Below are 18,346 nucleotides of genomic sequence, written 5' to 3'. Positions count from 1 at the left end.
TATTTATGGATATTCAGTCATCTGAAATTGAACTTCTGCACAGTTCAAATAAATTTATGAAACACACAAAATACTACTTTACAAAACTGAAAAACAAATTGGGAGCAGAGCAGGTAGACACTCCATGAATGTAGCCAAAATGTTTTTGCCAATGAGACATACAAAGAAAATGAACTGCAACACAACATTTTTTTTTCTTTTTTCCCCAACTTGGCTGTTATTTTGGCAACACCCATCATGTTTAAATAATGAAAGAAGACACTGGTACAACATTTATTTTTAACATTTTTATTTATTTACTTCCTCTTTGAAAACACTGTTTGATACACTACTGAAAATTAACACAAATTCCCCTTGACAGCACTTTATTCATTATACTTTTAGAATCCAATCATCACATCTAGAAAGTGTTAAGTTATGTGCCTGCTGAATTACCAGATTTTGTCATAAAAATTCAAAGGCATGATTTTGATACAAGAACATTTGTATATGTATAGGGAGCTTACTCTCATTGTACACATAATAAACAAAATACAAAGTCTTTTAACATGATTTGAACTTCTTTTTAAGTTGTTGCATACACAATTTCCTCTTGTTTGTAAATTTCTTTTCTTTCACATACTTGTATATTATAAATGGAATACTTGTCTTCAGAAGTCTCTCTTCAATGTCATGTTTATTACAAATTGTTGTATGAGACAGAACAAATGTTTTTTTAAAATTATCATGTAGTCTTGTTTTGTGACAATGACTATTTACTCATACAGCTGATCATGGAGTGCCCTTAGGAAAATCATGACTCTTTCACTTGCATATTTCAAATGAGAATGCTCCTCACTATTCTCTTTAAATGAGGTAAACAAATGATTTTCAGTCACAACAGAGGAGTAGAGACTGGTATTACATGTTTCACAATCATCTGGTCCATCTATGGCTTTTAGTACATAGCCTGCTACATAGGCTGAGGATTGTTGATCTTCTACAGACTCGATGATACCATCTGAGTAAGAATAAATTTGCTCAGGTGTATCAGTGACTTTCATCTCACATTCACTTAAATGTTCACTCCTACCACTAGCTGCCAAAAAGTGACACAAACTGCTTAAGGGAGTGTAATCATCATTTTCACAGTTACTTACTCTCATGGCTTTGAAAGGCAAAGTCATATGATTGACAACACAAGTCTTCAGAGCTTGTACAAACTGAAAACAAGTTGGGTTTGTATTAGCAATACCATGTTGTCTTATACAACAAAAGAAATTTTCTAAAGCATCTTGATTGAATGCCTTTAAATTTAAGTACTTAAAGCCAACCACTTTCAAGGTCTTCCACAAGAAAATAATAGACTGTAATGTAATCTGCCAACCTTTTATGAAGCTAAACATATTAGTCTTGTTTCTTCCCATTTTTAAATCTATTATTTGCCAGCTGCCTATTTCCCTCAATATGCTATACCACATTTCTAAATGTGGCAAATTTTCTGATAAAGCACACCTAAATTGTTTTCCATCCCTGGGATATTGCTCATTACTGTTGAGTGAATCAAAGAGATTATCTACCTTTTCCACAGCTGTGTGTATAGCTTCAGATGGTAATGTGTGAGTAGAAACATATGTTTCAATTGCAGCTGCAACAGTATGGCTCATTTGTGCAGCAGCAACTTTTACCTTCATTTTGACATGGGAATCAGAAAAGTTAAAGTGTTGTGCTTTTAATTTGGGCAGAGTTTTGAACCGGGTTTTTATATAATCTCCAAAAAGAACACTGTACTGATGTACTCAAACTTTGCTGCTTTGTGAGGTTCAAATTGAATTTTATTATCTATCAAAGCATTTCTAGTGTTTTTGAGCAGGTGTGGTACATCATAAATGGCAACAATTGGTTGATTATGACGACAAAATGAACTATACTGGGCTTCAACAAATTTGCTTCACACAGTTGCTTAAGGGCCTTTCGGTTTGTTGCATTCTGGTCGCATACAGTACAAACCACTTTGAACCCAATATTCTGTAGTTCACTTATGATGTGAACAATGAGTGATTTCAAATGGGTGTAGTGGAAAGTGGTTGCAGTAAAGTAATATGCTAGAACTTGTTTCCAAGTTCTGTGAATGCCTTTCAGCATAAAAACCAATGCTTGACTAGCAGCTACAGGTGAACGTCCTAAATGACCCAAGTCCTGACACCCATAGATTAGCTGTTTGTGTGCATCATAGTACATACTATCATCCAGAGACATTTCATCAAAAAGTAGAGCACAATACTTGTCATTTTCATGCATATTACTTACTTCCCTTGCTAAAAAGTTTAATAAAGCTGGATTAAGTCCTGTATCAAATGGTATGTGGGAAAGCACTCCCTTGAGCAGCCTGACAGATGGAAGGGAGAAGTGTGTGGCCAAATATCTGTACAACCGGGGACTACTCTTATAAATAGATAAAGCAAATGCCTTATCTTGTATAGACCACCGTACTGCTGTGGGCTGCATATTGGCATTTCTTAACTGACTATTAATAAAAGTTTTAGTCACATCATTCAACTCTTATTCAATTAACTGAAATTTCCTGTCATCATACAACTCTTTTAGAATTTTCAATTTATTCCTCTCATTCTGTAGCTGTTTTTTCAATTTACACACTCTGGAAACTGTTATTCTATGCAATTTATACATTTTGTGTTTTCTTGGAGTTAAATCACATTTAGAAACACCAGATCCCATTACACCTGCACTACTTTCAACATCATAAACAGGTGAGGATAAAAAGCTGTACTCAGCATCATCTGTGCTCTGTACAGGGGGACTGCTTCATTGTATTACTGTAGATTTTGCATTGTGACCTGTCTCTTGCACACTTATGTTTGCACCCGATGTGGTGAAACCGCCACCACTACCACCAGTGTAACACAGATGGGTGGGGGGAGGGTGATACAACACCAGTTCCATGTGCTTTGGTATAACACCAGGATTTAGCCTGTGTCTAGTAAAGTTCACAAAATCTGCTTCATAAAAATGATCCTCACACACATAATAATAACTACAGTTGACACCTTCATCTATATTACAGATCAATTTCCACTTCTTGAAAGTCTCACTTTTTGATGCAGCTGGAAATTTATAGAAATGTTTATTCTTGTGTTTGGAATTTATTTTTACATAATAACTACTCCTGCAACCGGGAAACTTGCACGAGTATTTCAATTTCAATCTCAAACTGGATTCTTCTCTTCCTGTATGATCCATCCTCATGTGTCTGAAATGTTATTCAAACCAAAAATTAGGAACGAGAAAAAAGATCAGGTATGGTTTACATTGATTAATGTTAAAGAAAACTCAATGTGAAATTAATTTCACTATCAAAAATCATATTAGCTTATGTCTAAATGCAGCTATCCTGTACTGAAGTATTGACAACTGCTATCATGGCTTGTAATCTGATGTGTTATTGCTACAAAATAGTGAAAAAACGAAACAAATTCTCATTTCTACTACGGATATGCACATCACTCTATATATAACTGCGTGAGCGTAGTTGCACTATATTCAATATTCAACACTACTTCGTTAAACAGTGCTAAACAGTGCTATCAGGCGGTAGAAACACTGCTTATTGTACCATTTCAGTATATTTCAACATCTAGATACCATGGTAGATACCAAATTCATTATCAGTAACAGATACATCTGTAAATCTGTATTACAATGTGTTGAGCACTAAAGTGCGAGAAGATTTCTACTGCATTGGATATTGCCACAATAATACGTGTAAATGTCCAACTGCTTGAAGGACCTGCTTTGTATGACTTCCAAACAAATGTCTTATTATGTGAGAACACAACCTTTGTCGATACAACAGCAACAAACACTTTTTACCTGGATAGAGTGTTATGTACTGTACAAAATATTTACTGTTGAAAACGGGAAACAGAACACACTTGAGGCATTACGAATCAATTGTAACACGTCCCATATCTGGTATCTAGTGAACGGCACAATAAATAGTACTTATTCTGTCACTAAGAGTACTTCGTGGCAAAAAGGAAGATGAATCAAAGCCAGAATTATATTCGATTACAGGATTCGGAAAGTTGAATACCAACTAAGTCAAAAGCTGCTACCATGGGATTCTCCATGAAATACAAGGAAATATGAACAGAAATAAGAAATATACTTACCATTTAAGTAAACTGAGCAACGGAAATTGTATTTCTTTGCAGGAATAAATATACAAGAGTCCACAGAACGTAATGTGATGATACAACCTCGTGTCCTATATGAAACAGAAGTAAAAAAGTAAATACTGAATCATCACACCATCAAATATTACGAATGCATCCAAAAATTAAGCAGAATAATAGCAACATACTTACACTGCAATTTAAACGAAAACTCACGATCACGTTGCTACGATACCAAAACAATTATGGAAGACTACGTCATCCAATAGGAACACGAGACTATAAATTGCTAAACTTGCAGCGCTCCAAGTGGCCTGGGACCAAACCAACGTCGTGTTACCGGAAATCCCTATATGAGTTTCACCCCCCTGTGGTAGGGGTACTCATTGTGGTACGAATGTCCATATGTTTGGGTTTCTTCTTGTCATGTAGAGACACAGAAATAATGATTGTTTAAATGCTTCTGTGTGCACTGTAATCAATCAGATCTTATCTTCATAGTCCCTATATGAGTTGTATGTAGTAGACTAAAGAATATCTAGGTTCTTCACCTCATACCCATTCTCAGAACTATGTAAACAGGCTTTCATGGGATAATGTTTCGACACTTGCATAATATTCTCCTATGACTCAAACAAATCTTTGGCCATTTATGCTGTACTTCTTTGAATACACCCAGTATCATTTGTTTGCCCTATTTGGCCTGGGTCCCATACACTTGAGCAATATTTTAGGACTCATTGCATTTTCCCTGTATCCTCCCAATGAATTTAAGTCTGCCATGTGTCTTAACTGTGAGTGAGCCTGTGTGATCATTCAGGCTCACTTTCCTACTGTTGTTGTTGTTTTTGTTGCTGTTGTCATTGTTGTTGTTCTCTCCATGCTACTCTCTCCTGTGCAAGCCTCATCATCTCCAAATAACTATTGCAAAGTACATACTTTTGAGTCTGCTTATCGTAGTAATCTATTGGTCTCCCTATATGATTTTTACCTCCCACATTACCCTCCAATGAAAAGTTTGTGTTCCTTTGATGTCTCAGGAAGTGTTCCCTCAATCAATCCCTTCTTTTAGTCAAGTTGTGCCTCAAATTTCTTTCCTTCCCACTTCTACATCCTTATTAGTTACATAATCTAACCATTTAGACTTCAGCATTTTTCTGTAGCACCACATTTCAAAAGCTTCTATTCTCTTCTTGCGTAAAATGTTTATTGTCCATGTTTCGCTTCCATACATGTCTATACTCCATACAAATACCCCCTGCGGGTCCGGGGGTTAGAATAGCCCCGAGGTATTCCTGCCTGTTGTAAGAGGCAGCTAAAAGGAGTCTCAACGTTTTGGCCTTCTGTGATGGTCCCCTGTAGGGTTTGATCTCCATTCTCCAAAATTCTTCCGAAGAGCAAGTCAACTGGGAAAGGTGCCTTACATGGCGATTCGTGTCCATCGTATACTGAGACCTTCAGCATTTTTTTATCATTGTGGCTTTGCAGTTTTGCTCATTCTCCAGCTGTTGGGTGAGGACACCTTCCTAGCCAGTCCGTTATGGTGGGGCTGCCATGTACCCTATTGGTTGTAGCCCCCTCACTACACAGGCACCGCTCTGCTGATGCCTGTGCCATTAACTCCCCACATGTGCCAAGGAGTAGATGCCCATCTACCTGGGCATCAGGACTCCTGGCAATGGCCATCCTGCCAGATGGCCTTTGCTGAGGCTGGGTGACGCCTGTTGGGAGGGCCCCTGGTTAGAGTGGGTGGCATGTGGGCAGATGACACACCATGAAGTGGACAACGTCATCTGTTGTTGGTGGTCAAACACCAGCAGTCTCTAAGCAGTCAAGGTCTCACTTTAATGCAAAGAAGTATGACCCCATATCATTCCCCTCACTGGCCACGCCATGGAAAAAATGCCAGGCACCTAAAGTACTGCATTGGGGGAGGGATATATGACTTTGCATCACATCGGTGTACCATCACCTTGACCTTCTCGGGTAATGCATCACCCTGAAAGGCAGTACCTCTTCTGTACGAGAGCTGATGGGGAATCCCTTGTGTCGTTGAAGTCTCAGTGTTTTTGTGGAGCATTTAGAGAACAAGTTTGGGGAGGTGTAGGGATTGTTGAAAATGCGATCTGGGTCAGTCTTGATAAAAACTGCATCCTCTGCCCAGTCATGTGCATTACTCACTTGTAACAAGCTGGGGGACGTTTCTATTTCCATCATGCCCCATAGGAGCTTTAATATGGTCCAGAGTCTTATATTTCACAGGGACCTTTTTTTGCAGTCAGATGACGAGCTGCATGCCAACTCTGAGTGAGTGCCGAGGTGTTCATTTCGTCCAGTGCATCCGTAGGGGGACCAAAGGATAATCAGGTGGCCACCGGTGCCTTCATCTGTGCCTTTTGAGGGTGATGCATTACCCGAGAAGGTCAAGGTGATGGTACACCGATGTGATGTAAAGTCATATATCCCTCTCCTGATGCAGTACTTTAAGTGCCAGAAGTTCAGGCATATGTTTTCCTACTGTATTTCCAGCGTCATATGTCGCAGTTGTGGACTGCAGAATTCTCCAGAAAGAACAAAAAATGATGGAATACAAGACCCTGGACCTACTGACCTACACTGAGGCTAAGAGGAAATTTGACAGGCTACATCCTGTGCGCATGACATCCTCTTATGCCAACGCTACAACAACGGTTCCTGACCCCATCTGTTCCACCATTTATAGTTGGCCCTCAGGGCCATAAGACTACATCTGCCCCCTTGATGGTGGGGGGCACTCCTATCGCTGTTGCTCTCGCAACACCTACTTCAGGAGCAATGCCTCCCCAACCATTGGGGACATCAGTCCCCACTTTTCATCTGGAGAAATATCACAGGGTGTATACGGCTTAGGACAACCGGGAGATCCGGGAAAAACACGGGAATTTTTTCATTCGGGAGAAAACCGGGAAAAGCCTGGGAATTTTTTAGAATTCCGGGAATGTTTCATTGTTTTAGTTTCCAGTTAAATTTTTGTGATTTTGACTAGTAAGAACCAATACACCAACAAAGGATATTACTGTATCCTGCGTCTGCAGGATAATACTGCAGCTACAAAACATTAACAAGAGGAAGAACAAACGAAAATAAAACTTAAGTCGCAAAGGAAATCCGCCATATACAGCAACAAAACATAGTGCTCATACAAGCGTCTGCCAACAGCAAAGAGTGTCAAAGGCTTTAGAAAGACTGTGCAATGATTCATAACAACAAATTGCCTCCGATGATCGTGACGTGACAGCTGTTGACATTAGATTCGTTTGAGCAGTTGCGGCCGGGCTATCGGGCATGCGCAGTTGAGTCGCGGATGGGTAATACCTTTTCCCGCTTCTGGCTACGGATGTGTGGCTGGGCGCCACTATCTACTATTGCCCCGGTTCGGAAATACCGTAGATCCGGGGCTGATGCACAGAGCAGTCCGAGTTGTAGTAGGGAGGTGACCTAGTGTTTATGTTTAGTGATTTTGCTGTTTCCGCTTCATTTATTACTCTCACATCAAATGAAAACAAAACAGATTTCTGTGGCTGGGAGCTATCAAAAGAATTAAAATACTTTCGCATAATTACGGAAGGCTAAAATATGTTGTTATTTTCAAGTTTTATTTCTACCTTTCTGACAGTCAAGCATTAATCACCTTGCAGAAGAATGAAGTTATTTTTGTCGCTTTGCTAAAGAGATTTGGCTTTTATTAATATTTTGCACTGAGGCAGTCAATTTATTTGAAACGAAGTGTTTAATTTCACACTGTTGGCTAGTTTCAACTGTTTGCTGCATTTCAAGTGCACATTTTCCATCTTCTAGCTCGCATGGAATTATGCCATAATAAAGAACCAAACATGAGATAATACAGTACTGGTACTCATGAAAATTTACATCCGAATTTGGACGTACAGATGTGCACTTTAAGCCCAATTATGCATTTTAGTATGGTTCACGAAATTCCGATGAACTTGAAGTGTCCTCTGATGTCTTGTTTCTTTTGTGACATAGTACAAATTCTTTATTGTTTTACACATATGAACATACGGGCTTCCTGTGTCATCGTAGCTGTGCAACAGCGTTGGCACCTGTTATCTGGCACTCTCTGGCAACTGCTGAAACGAATTAGTTTCTAACAGGTTACGGGAAAACATTGCGGATGGTGGTTTGAAAAGCGTTACTTTCAAAGTAAATTTCCTTTTACACAAGATGAACTATATGCGAGAATGTACGATGAATTTCTTAAATCACAGAGCGTTTGTCTCTCAATTAAAAATCAACTGTTTGAGGACTACCATCTAGAAGAATTTAGAGCCCAGAAGATCAGACATTTACGCCGTTATTTAAAATTTTACTGGCACATTTGTGTGATATATCTTAAAGTGTAACACGTGTAAAAAAGATAAACATTATATATGGAAGCTTAGCTTCTCTTGCAGCTTATTAATCATTGAGACTACGATTATATGTGAAACCTCTGTTTTTCTTATAGCAACACTATGTATATTGATTTAAACCATCAACTTTTCTTATTTGTGTGTTCGCACTACTTAAGAGTGATCTTGCTGTTGGCTGAGTACATAAAGTGTCCTATGCTCTCATCAGCTGGCAAGATCACATGATATGAGCTATGAGTGGCTTACAAAAGCGCTTCGCAATCTCGATTTCAGTAAGTAACATGTGGTGTTTTGGTGTTTGGTGGAATTCGAATTTATATCTTCGTAACAGGAAAATATGCAGCGTACATGTTGCTGCTGAACATCAAAGATCTTCACAAAACGTGTCCCCCCCCCCCCCCTCGAGTTTCCTTTTCTAAAGTGCCGGGAAATTCTACGTCACCGTATAAAACCATAAACATTCAAAAGACTGATAAGTTTTACAGTTCCGATGAAAGTATACTCTCACATAACACGGGGAAAAATGTATTTTCACCCAGGAGAAAGTGTATTTTCAACCGAGAAATCCGGGAATTTTTTTTTTCTTGTCAATGTATACACCCTGTATCAGTCTTCTTCGGCTCCTCTCGCTCGGAAGGGGTCCCTTGGGTCACTCCCTTCCCACGTTCCTGCCAGCGGGAAATAGGACACCTGCCAGTGGGGCTGACGTGTCTTTGGGTACCTAACACCGATAGGTGTCCCTGCATTCATGTAAATGGAGTGTTATGTACCAACGCAGATGCACTTGCTGAGCACTTTGCTTCACACTATGCTCAGGCCTCTGCGTCGGAGATTTCCCCCCAACCTTTCGTACCCTCAAACGGCGGATGGAAGGGAAATTCCTCTCGTTCACTACACGCAACAGTGAGCCGTATAATGCTCCATTTACTGTGTGGGAGCTCCTCAGCGCCCTTGCTCATTGCCCCGACACAGGTCGTGGGCCAGATTGGATCCACACTCAGATGATTAAACATCTCTTGTTCGATTGCCAGTGACATATCCTCGTCATCTTCAACCGCACCTGGAGTGATGGCGTATTCCTGTTGCAATGGCGGGAGAGCATTGCCATTCCTGTGCTTATATCCTTGCCACATTATGTGAGTGGGATCTCCGGGGCCGCTCCTGATTTTTATCCAAAACTTCCTGTCTCTCTGTACTTTCCATGTCCAAGTTGGTGCCTCTCATAGTTTCCCCATATCCAGGAGAATGAGATCCCACAGAGCTCTGTTTTTAGTGGCCATTAACAGCCTAGCAGCAGCTGTAGGGCCATCCGTCTCTCACCTTTTCTGTATGCAGATGACTTTTGCATTTCCTACTGCTCCTCCAGTACTAGTGTAGCTGAATTGTGCCTACAGGGAGCCATCCACAAGGTGCAGTCATGGGCTGTAGCCCATGGCTTCCAGTTTTCAACTCCGGAGCTATGTATCATGCAGTTCTGTCAGCGTCATACCGTTCATCCAAAACCATAACTTTACCTTGATGATAATCCACTCACTGTAGTGGAGGCATATCAATTCTTAGGACTGGTTTTCGATGCCTGATTGACTCGGTTTTCTCACCTTTGTCAGCTTAAGTCCAAGTGCTGGCAGTCCTTTGATGCCCTCCGCTGCCTGAGCAACACCGACTGGGGTGTAGATCGCTCTACACTGCTGCAGCTGTACAGAGCCCTTGTTCAGTCCCACCTGGACTATGAGAGTCTGGCTTATGTTTCAGTTTCACCCTCGGCATTGTGGTTGCTAGACGCAGTACATCAGTGTGGAGTTCAACTAGCGACAGTAGCTTTTAGGATGAGTCCGGTGACCAGTGTACCTGTGGAGGCTGGAGTCCCTCCATTGCAGATCAGGTGTGCCCAACTGCTCACCATTTATGTTGCACACACTCATAGTTCTCCTGAGCATCCCAATAACTGTCTCCTTTTTCCAATGATGACAGTTCATTTCATCTCCCACATTAGCAGACCATGTCACGGCTTACGATCGCAGTTCGCTCGCGATCCCTTCTGTGTGAACTAGTCCTTCCCTTTACCACCTCCCCTCCAGCTCCATTCGCATACACCTCCATTGTGTATACCTAGGCCGCAGCTTCATCTGGACCTTTCGCATGGCCTTAAGGACTCAGTTCTTCCCACAGCTGTCACTTTCTCTCGATTCTTGACGTGTCCTGGGCTCAGTGGCTGGTGTTCACATTGGCTTCACCTATGTTCACAAAGGACATTTTGAACAGTGCTCCTTGCCAGGTGGCTGCATTGTTTTCACTGCAGAGCTGGTGGCTGTATCTCGTGCTCTTGAGTACATCTGTTCATGCCCTGGCAAGTCATTTCTTATCTGTAGTGACTCATTGAGGAGCCTACAAACTATTGACCAGTGCTACCCATCCTTTAGTAGAGGACATCCAGAAGTCAGTCGATGCCCGGGCATGGTCCAGTTGTTCAGTGGTGATTGCCTGGACCCCCATGACACATCAGGTTCCCAGGCAATGAGCTTGCAGACAGCCTGGCCAAACAGGCTATGTGGAAACCGCTTCTGGAGATCGGCATCTCTGGAACTGACCTGCATTCATTATTACACCTCAAGGTTTTACGGCTTTAGGAGACAGAATGGTATAACCTTGGTATGTACAACAAACCGCGTGCCGTTAAGGAGACTATGAATGTGCGGAAGTCCTCCGTGCGGGCCTCTCGCAGGGACTCTGTGGTCCTCTGCCGCCTCTGCATTGGTCTCACACTTGGGTGACCCACAGCTACCTCCTGTGCTGTGAAGTCTGACCTCAGTGTTGGTGCTTCACCCGGTTGACAGTGGCCCATATTCTGTTTTGCTGCCCTACTTTGGCTGCCCTGATATAAAATCTTAAGTTACCGAACTCGTTACTGTTAATTTTAGCTGACAAAGCTTCATCGGCTGACATAATTTTACATTTTATATGTAAGGTTGGGTTTTATCGTTCTATCTAAGCTTTAGCACATGTCCCTTGTCCCTCTGTGTGTTCTAGCCTAGTACTTTTAGGCTGGAGGTTTTAATGTGTGCAGAGTTGCTGGCTTATCTTTTTTAGTCTTGTGATCAACCAGCCATGGTCATCTGCTCTCTCGTTTTAATTCCTTCCACCTGTTTCTTGCATATCTCTCTGGTTTACTTGTCCTATTTTGTCCATTTCAGTGTTTGTTGTCCTTCTGTCGATCTTGTGGTTTTTCCTTTCTCCTGGTTTTGTACTGTAAGTCTTGTTTTCTTTTCTTTCTCTTGTGGAACTCTTTTAATAGGAATGAGGGACCAGTGATCAAGCAGTTGGTTCCCCCCCCCCCCCCTCCCCTTTAAATCAACCAACCAATCCAGACAAATTACCTTCAGAAAAGATTTCCTAATACTTACATCTGTATTCGATAACAAATTTCTCTTCTTCAGAAAAAGCTTTCTTCTCATTGCCAGTCTACATTTTATATCCCCTCTACTTCTGCCATCATCATTTATTTTGCTGCACAAATAGTAAGACTCATCTACTACTTTAAGTGCCTCATTTCCTAATCTAACTATGTGTGCATCACCTGGTTTAATTTGACTACATTCCATTATCCTTGTTTTTCTTCTGTTGATGTTCATGTTAGGTCATCCTTTCAAGACACTGTGCACTCCGTTCAACTGCTCTAGTCATTTGCTGTCTCTCACAGAATTACAATGACGTAAACAAACCTCAAAGTTTTTTGTTTTTTTCTCCCTGAATTTTGATTCCTACTACAAATTTTTCTTTGGTTTCCCAAATTCACCCCTCGATATTTCTATGAGTTGACTAATCACATTATTGACTCACTGATATGGTAGCCAAAGTTTTTTTTTTTTTTTTTTTTTTTTTTTTTTTTTTTTTTTTTTTTTTCACTTGAAGAAGATTACAGTTTTACATTTCTGAACATTTAAAGCAAATTGCTACTCTTTGCACCAGTTTGAAGTCTTATCAAGTTACCCCCAGGTAATTAATATCTCTTTCATGAGAATGTACTTGGCCACCATACGTCCTAACCCTTACGTTACTGCTTCCCTTTCTATGTGTGCAAGTCTGTCCTTCTAATGTTCTTTTCTTGTTGCTTCTTCTTCAGCGGACAGTGTTCCTGGTGTCGATTATGCTTAAATCTGGTTCGTGATTTTGGACACTTAATTTCTTCCCTTCTTACATTCTACAACCATCCATTCTTAACCATATGGTTGCCTTGTTGGGTTTGACTTGCTACCCCTTCTCAAAATTTTACCGAAGTGCGGGTCATGCAGGGAAGGTCACCGAGTGCAGCGTATATTCCAGCTTTTGTTCCTTTCTCTATTTGCATCCTTCTTTCTGCTGTGATGCTGCACCCAAAAACCCAGCATGGTAGCAGTTCCATTGTGGGGGGGAGGGAGGGGGGGAGAGATGGAAATCCCCCATGCAAGCCAAGGAGTACTGTATGTGCCTGTCATGGCTGGTGTACAGCAACTCTGGGCAATGATTTACTGGCCAGGTAACAATTGCTCTGTGGCTGGTTAGCACCATAGGGAGAGCCCCTGTTCAGAGTTGGTGGTACCATGGCAGGAGAATCCCACATGAAGCACATTAAACTTTCTTCTGTTGGTGGTCACAAGGCCCCAATAGTCTCTTCAGTTGGGACAATTGTTATAATGCGGAGAGATACAACACCACAGCACTTTGTTCCCTGTCTAAGACATGGGAAGAGGGACAGATCAGACGCCATATTGTGAAACACTTTGTGCGATACTTGGTATGTACTCAGAATGTTGGAGATACTTTTATTGCAACAGAATCATTATCTTTTTTGTCTGGGAAAGTAGAGTCTATGGGAAATATGGGGAATGATTCATTATTAATTGAGACTTCCTTTGCTGCCCAATTCACAGCTCTTCAGGCATGTGATCACCTAGCTGACATACCTGTGGTCATTATCACATACAAAACTTTAGGCATGGTCATTCAAGGAATGATCTTCCACAGAGATCTTACACTCCAAGTAGATTAGGAGCTCCAGACTAATCTCCAGTGGTGAGACATACATTTTATCAGATGTGTGCAAAAACGGCCAAAGGATAATTGTATAGATACAGACACCTTTATCTTAGCCTTTAAAGGCAATGTCCTTCTGGACAAAGTTAAGGCCATATTGTACAGGTGTGATGTGAAACCATAAGCCCCACTGTCTATGAGGCGCTTCACATGTTTATACTTTGGGCATATGTCATCCTGCTGCATGACAGACCCAAAATGCAACTGTGGACGACCACTCCACAAAAGTATTCCTTGTGAATGCCCACCTGTATGTGTCAGCTGCATGGAACATCACCCTCCAAGTTTTCCAGTTTTCAAGAGAGAAGAGAAGATAAAGAGAAGATAATGCAGCACATTGTAGTACGTGCAGGTCATGGTCGTGCAGGGGTGTGGGTAGTTGGCAGTTGTGTTGAGTCACAATTTAACCAGGCCGCCATGTGTTAAAGTAGTGCCTGCCTGGGTATGTGGCACTGATTTTTAATTACTTGAATTATTTCAAGTCTATCATTTGTGTTGGATTACATTATGGCATTTATCTTTTGAAATCTTTTAAGGAGGTTTTAAGAACTTCATTCCATTTAAATCAGCTTTAAATTTCCTTTTAAATTGAAAGTTTAAATTTTTTTATTTTGAAAAAGAAGAAAGGTAAGAGGTTTAACAACATTATACTGCATTGTTGTTCGAAGGAGCTTCACATGAAATATCAAATGGTATTCCACGGCCTGAGTTTTTAACGTGTGATAAATATTTAATAGAAGGTAGTTGCATGGCAATTAATCCCAGCACCTTTCCTACTCTGCAAACCTAGCTTTGCCTGCCATGGTCAACAAATATATTATTTTACTTAAAGAATGGTTTGACTGCTACAGTTTCTTTGGTTGTTGTCGGCTGATCACTGAGTTCGCCATCCTTAACCTTCTCTCTCCCCTGAAAGACACTGGACTGTAATCAGGAGGACAGCTACTGAAATTCTCATAAGCCTTTCAAGTTTATGTTTTTATGATTTCCCTAAATCGCTTACGGCAAATACCATGCTGGTTCCTTTGAGAAGTACACTGCTGATTTTATACTCCATCTTTGCCCAATCCAAACTTGTCCCATGTCTCTGATGTTCTCTTTGTTGACAGAATATTAGAATATATGGATAAGAAACAGGCCTTCTGCAGATAGCTATCATTAGAAATATGCAAGTGTCATCAGGCCCTGCCGGCCATTGCAGACTTTCACATTCAGTTCGTTATTTGGGTGATTCGTGCTCATACTGTGACATATTTTGGGATGGAAAAGATATCCCCTTGGTCATGCATATAGTTACAAGTAAAAAGTATTGTGCGACATGCAGAGAGTGGTGAACTGGTGCTTACATAGTTAATTATACTGGTGACTAGAAACCTTGGAAAGGAATGCCTGTCTTGAAAATAGGAAAACTGATAAATTGAATGGCAGGCAGAGATAATGAATTAAGCCAATCATGGTAATGCTGGTCCTGTGTGAAGAATGAAGGAGAGACAAAGTTTTTATATGTACGTGGAAAAGCAGATTTTAGGGAATTCTGTGGTAAGTTGTGGACTGGAGGAAGTGATCGCATGTGTGCACAGCCACCAGACTCGTGCTGGAGGCCAGCTACTGACTGCAGATATAATATGAGGCATGTTTTGTAAGCAAGTACCATTTTGAAATAAAAAAAATAAAACAAGTAGAATAATGGTACCTGCTGTGACTCAACATCTCCACTATATGGTGAGTAGTAATCTACCCTTTTCTTACTAATCATATTTTTGCATGATAGCCTGTACTTTAATCTACTGTTCTATATAAATCCCACCAATATTAAGTCACTTACCATATCATACAATCAGCTTTGAATACCATCGTTACAGAAATTTCTCACCTGGTTAGGTAACAATTGCATAAAGCACACTTCTTGACATTTGAGGAAACTCATCACATAATGCCAAGATTGTAAGGTGTTTCTTCTCTCTCACTTTTCCACTGGCTAAATTGTCAGTTATGACAGAAGATCATCCACTTTGTTCTTTATCGTGCACTTTTATGTGGTCATCTTTAAAATCTCTCACCTGTTTCTGTACCATTCCATAATTCATAATGTTTTCACCATACCCTTCAATGAAGTGGCAACAAATTTCAGCTGCTTTCACACATTTAGCTCTAAGAAAAAAAAAATCACACTGCATATTTTGCAGTCCCACAGGATTCTCAGTTGGAGGAGGCATTTCAAATACTCACAAACATATTTAAACACGCTGAATATTGGTGGAACGTAGAAAAGTAGATTAAATTACAGGCTGTCATGTAAAAATAAAATTGCTAAGAAAAGTGTTCGTGTTTTATTTTTATCTCAAAATGGTACTTATTTAAAAACCATGCATTGTATTTAGTTTACTAACAGTACACTGATACAGTGAGCTGGACAGAAGGCACTGTAGATAGCCCCTGTGGCAGCAACATTCCTCATGTGCCGTGCTATGTAATGCATTCCCCCATTTTCAACCTTTTTCAAGCAATCCAAATAGTGCTGGACATTCTTATTCGTTTGTGTAATTAACTGTTCATGAAGCTTATAGATTAAACATTCTCTCTTACGCATCTCACGATCAGCTGAAATTTTCAGCATAACTCCCTCCAAAGCCATTGTAAAAATGTTGATAGAATGTGAAATCTAGGTCTGGCTTGCACACCAGGAAGATGTATGATAAGCATAGGGCAGTCTCAAAGTCAATGTTATTCCCTTTATGTAGCAGGTACCATTAAAATATAAAACCCCAATATTCTCTTTTCCTTTCACAAAATCTCAATAACAGTTACCTGTCTCAGTACTGGCTCACTTTAAGACTTCTGACTCAGTTCAGATATCTTTGTTGCTAGAAACTCTGATTTGAAAGAAAATTTTGTTGCTTCTCCTATGCTGCATCCTCACCCATCTCTCAAGTGTCGTTACACTACCTTAATAATTGTAACAAGCTCCAATCATATACTCAGCTGTCTTTCTTGCACCAATTCTTCCTCTGAGCATTACAAAATTTTCTGGTGCATTCTCTGTGATCTTGTTTACCACATAAAAGTAGCATGTGTGAGGTGAGAGATACAGAAAAATTATGCAATGGGACAAAACTACCAATTGGAAACTTATCTGTCTACATAGCTCCCTCCATTTTGTAGGCACTTCTTATACTGTGGTACAAGTTTTTCTATGGTTTCCTCATAGAATGTTGCCACCAGTGCTGTGAACCATGAGCTACCATGTCGTATAAGCTCATCATTGCCGTTGAATATTTTACCACCAACAAATGCTTATAGCTCCAAAATGAGACTGAAGTCAATAGGAACGAGGCTAAGGCTGTGTGAAGAGCAGTCACACTGGCTCCAGTCAGAGTCCTGTAAGAGTTATCATGTCTTCAGAATGAAATTTTTTCTCTGCAGTGGAGTGTGAGGGTGATAAGAAACTTCTTGGCAGATTAAAACTCTGCGCTGGACTGAGACTCGAACTCGGGACCTTTGCCTCTCACAGGCAAGTGTTCTACCAACTGAGCTAACCAAGCAAGACTCACAACCCATCCTCACACACCACCGCAGAGTGAACATTTCATTATGAAAACATTCCCCATGCTGTAGCTGTGCTATGTTTCCACAATACCCTTTCTCCTGGGAGTGCTACTCTTCCAGGTTTCACAGGAGAGCATCTGTGAAGTTTGAAAGGTAGGAGATGAGGTACTGGCTGAAGCAAAGTTGTGAGGATAGGTTGTGAGTTGTGCTTTGGTAGCTTAGTCAGCAGAGCATTTGCCTGCGAAAGGCAAAGGTCCCAAGTTCAAGTCTTGAGTTGGTACACAGTTTTAATCACCCAGAAAGTTTCTTGCAATGTCTTGTTTGCAATGTGAGGTCAGACATTGTCATGAATCAAAACAATACTGCTTGTGAGCTTTCTGTGACGCTTGTTCTATGTTGGGATTCACACTTTCATAATTGTCTTACAATAAACATTTGCATCATTTCAGCTTATAGTAAAAAATGCATCAGTAGAAAACTCTGCACCTACATTATTGAGGTGTTAGTTATTACTGATTGTTGTTTCTAATGAGGATTTTCATAAGTGACCCAAGTCTCATCCCCATTGTTTTGCTTAAAAACTCATCACTATTTTTGTTGTAACATGTCAGAAAGCTGAGTGCAATCCCCAGATGCTGTTCTTTTATGTTGCTTTGCAGGAGATGTTGACACCCAAAGAGTACAGAGTTTTCAAAAATTCAGTTTTTTAATCAACAATTTCATGAAGAAGCGATCTTGAAATTTGCGGAAAGTTCTTAGGAAGATTGGTTACTGTAAACTTTCATTTTTCCTTTTAGTTCTTCAACTGCACTGACTGGTTCTTCATTAATCAAACATAAATGTCCACATCATTCATCATTGTGCACTCAATCGTGTCCTTCATTGAACCATTGGGCCCATCTCCTTACCACTAAATCCCTCATCGCGTTTTCCTCATTAGCCTCGCCAATCTGTTGATGGAATGTTGACTGGTTTAGTCTCCTTTACATTCAGAAAACAAAGTACAGATCCAGTCTCACAAACAGTAGTGTTATCAGCATATTTCACCATTCTAAATGTACTACAGCATAAATAACAAAGAAAACTCATGTAATCTCCTTCACCTGGAGTCAGAGACTGCGCCACATGCATCAAAGTGTGACT

At 40.4% G+C, this 18,346-nt stretch overlaps 1 protein-coding gene across 2 annotated transcripts in view; it reads left to right on the top strand.

Moving 5' to 3' along the window:
- LOC126210324 (atypical kinase COQ8B, mitochondrial) overlaps window positions 1–18,346 on the top strand; it is a 127,057-nt gene that overhangs the window by 46,342 nt on the left and 62,369 nt on the right. The window lies entirely within an intron of this gene.

The sequence above is a fragment of the Schistocerca nitens genome, chromosome 10 (assembly GCF_023898315.1).
Source record: "Schistocerca nitens isolate TAMUIC-IGC-003100 chromosome 10, iqSchNite1.1, whole genome shotgun sequence".
In the NCBI taxonomy this organism is placed as follows: domain Eukaryota; kingdom Metazoa; phylum Arthropoda; class Insecta; order Orthoptera; family Acrididae; genus Schistocerca; species Schistocerca nitens.
This window is presented reverse-complemented; position numbering and strand designations above follow the sequence as displayed.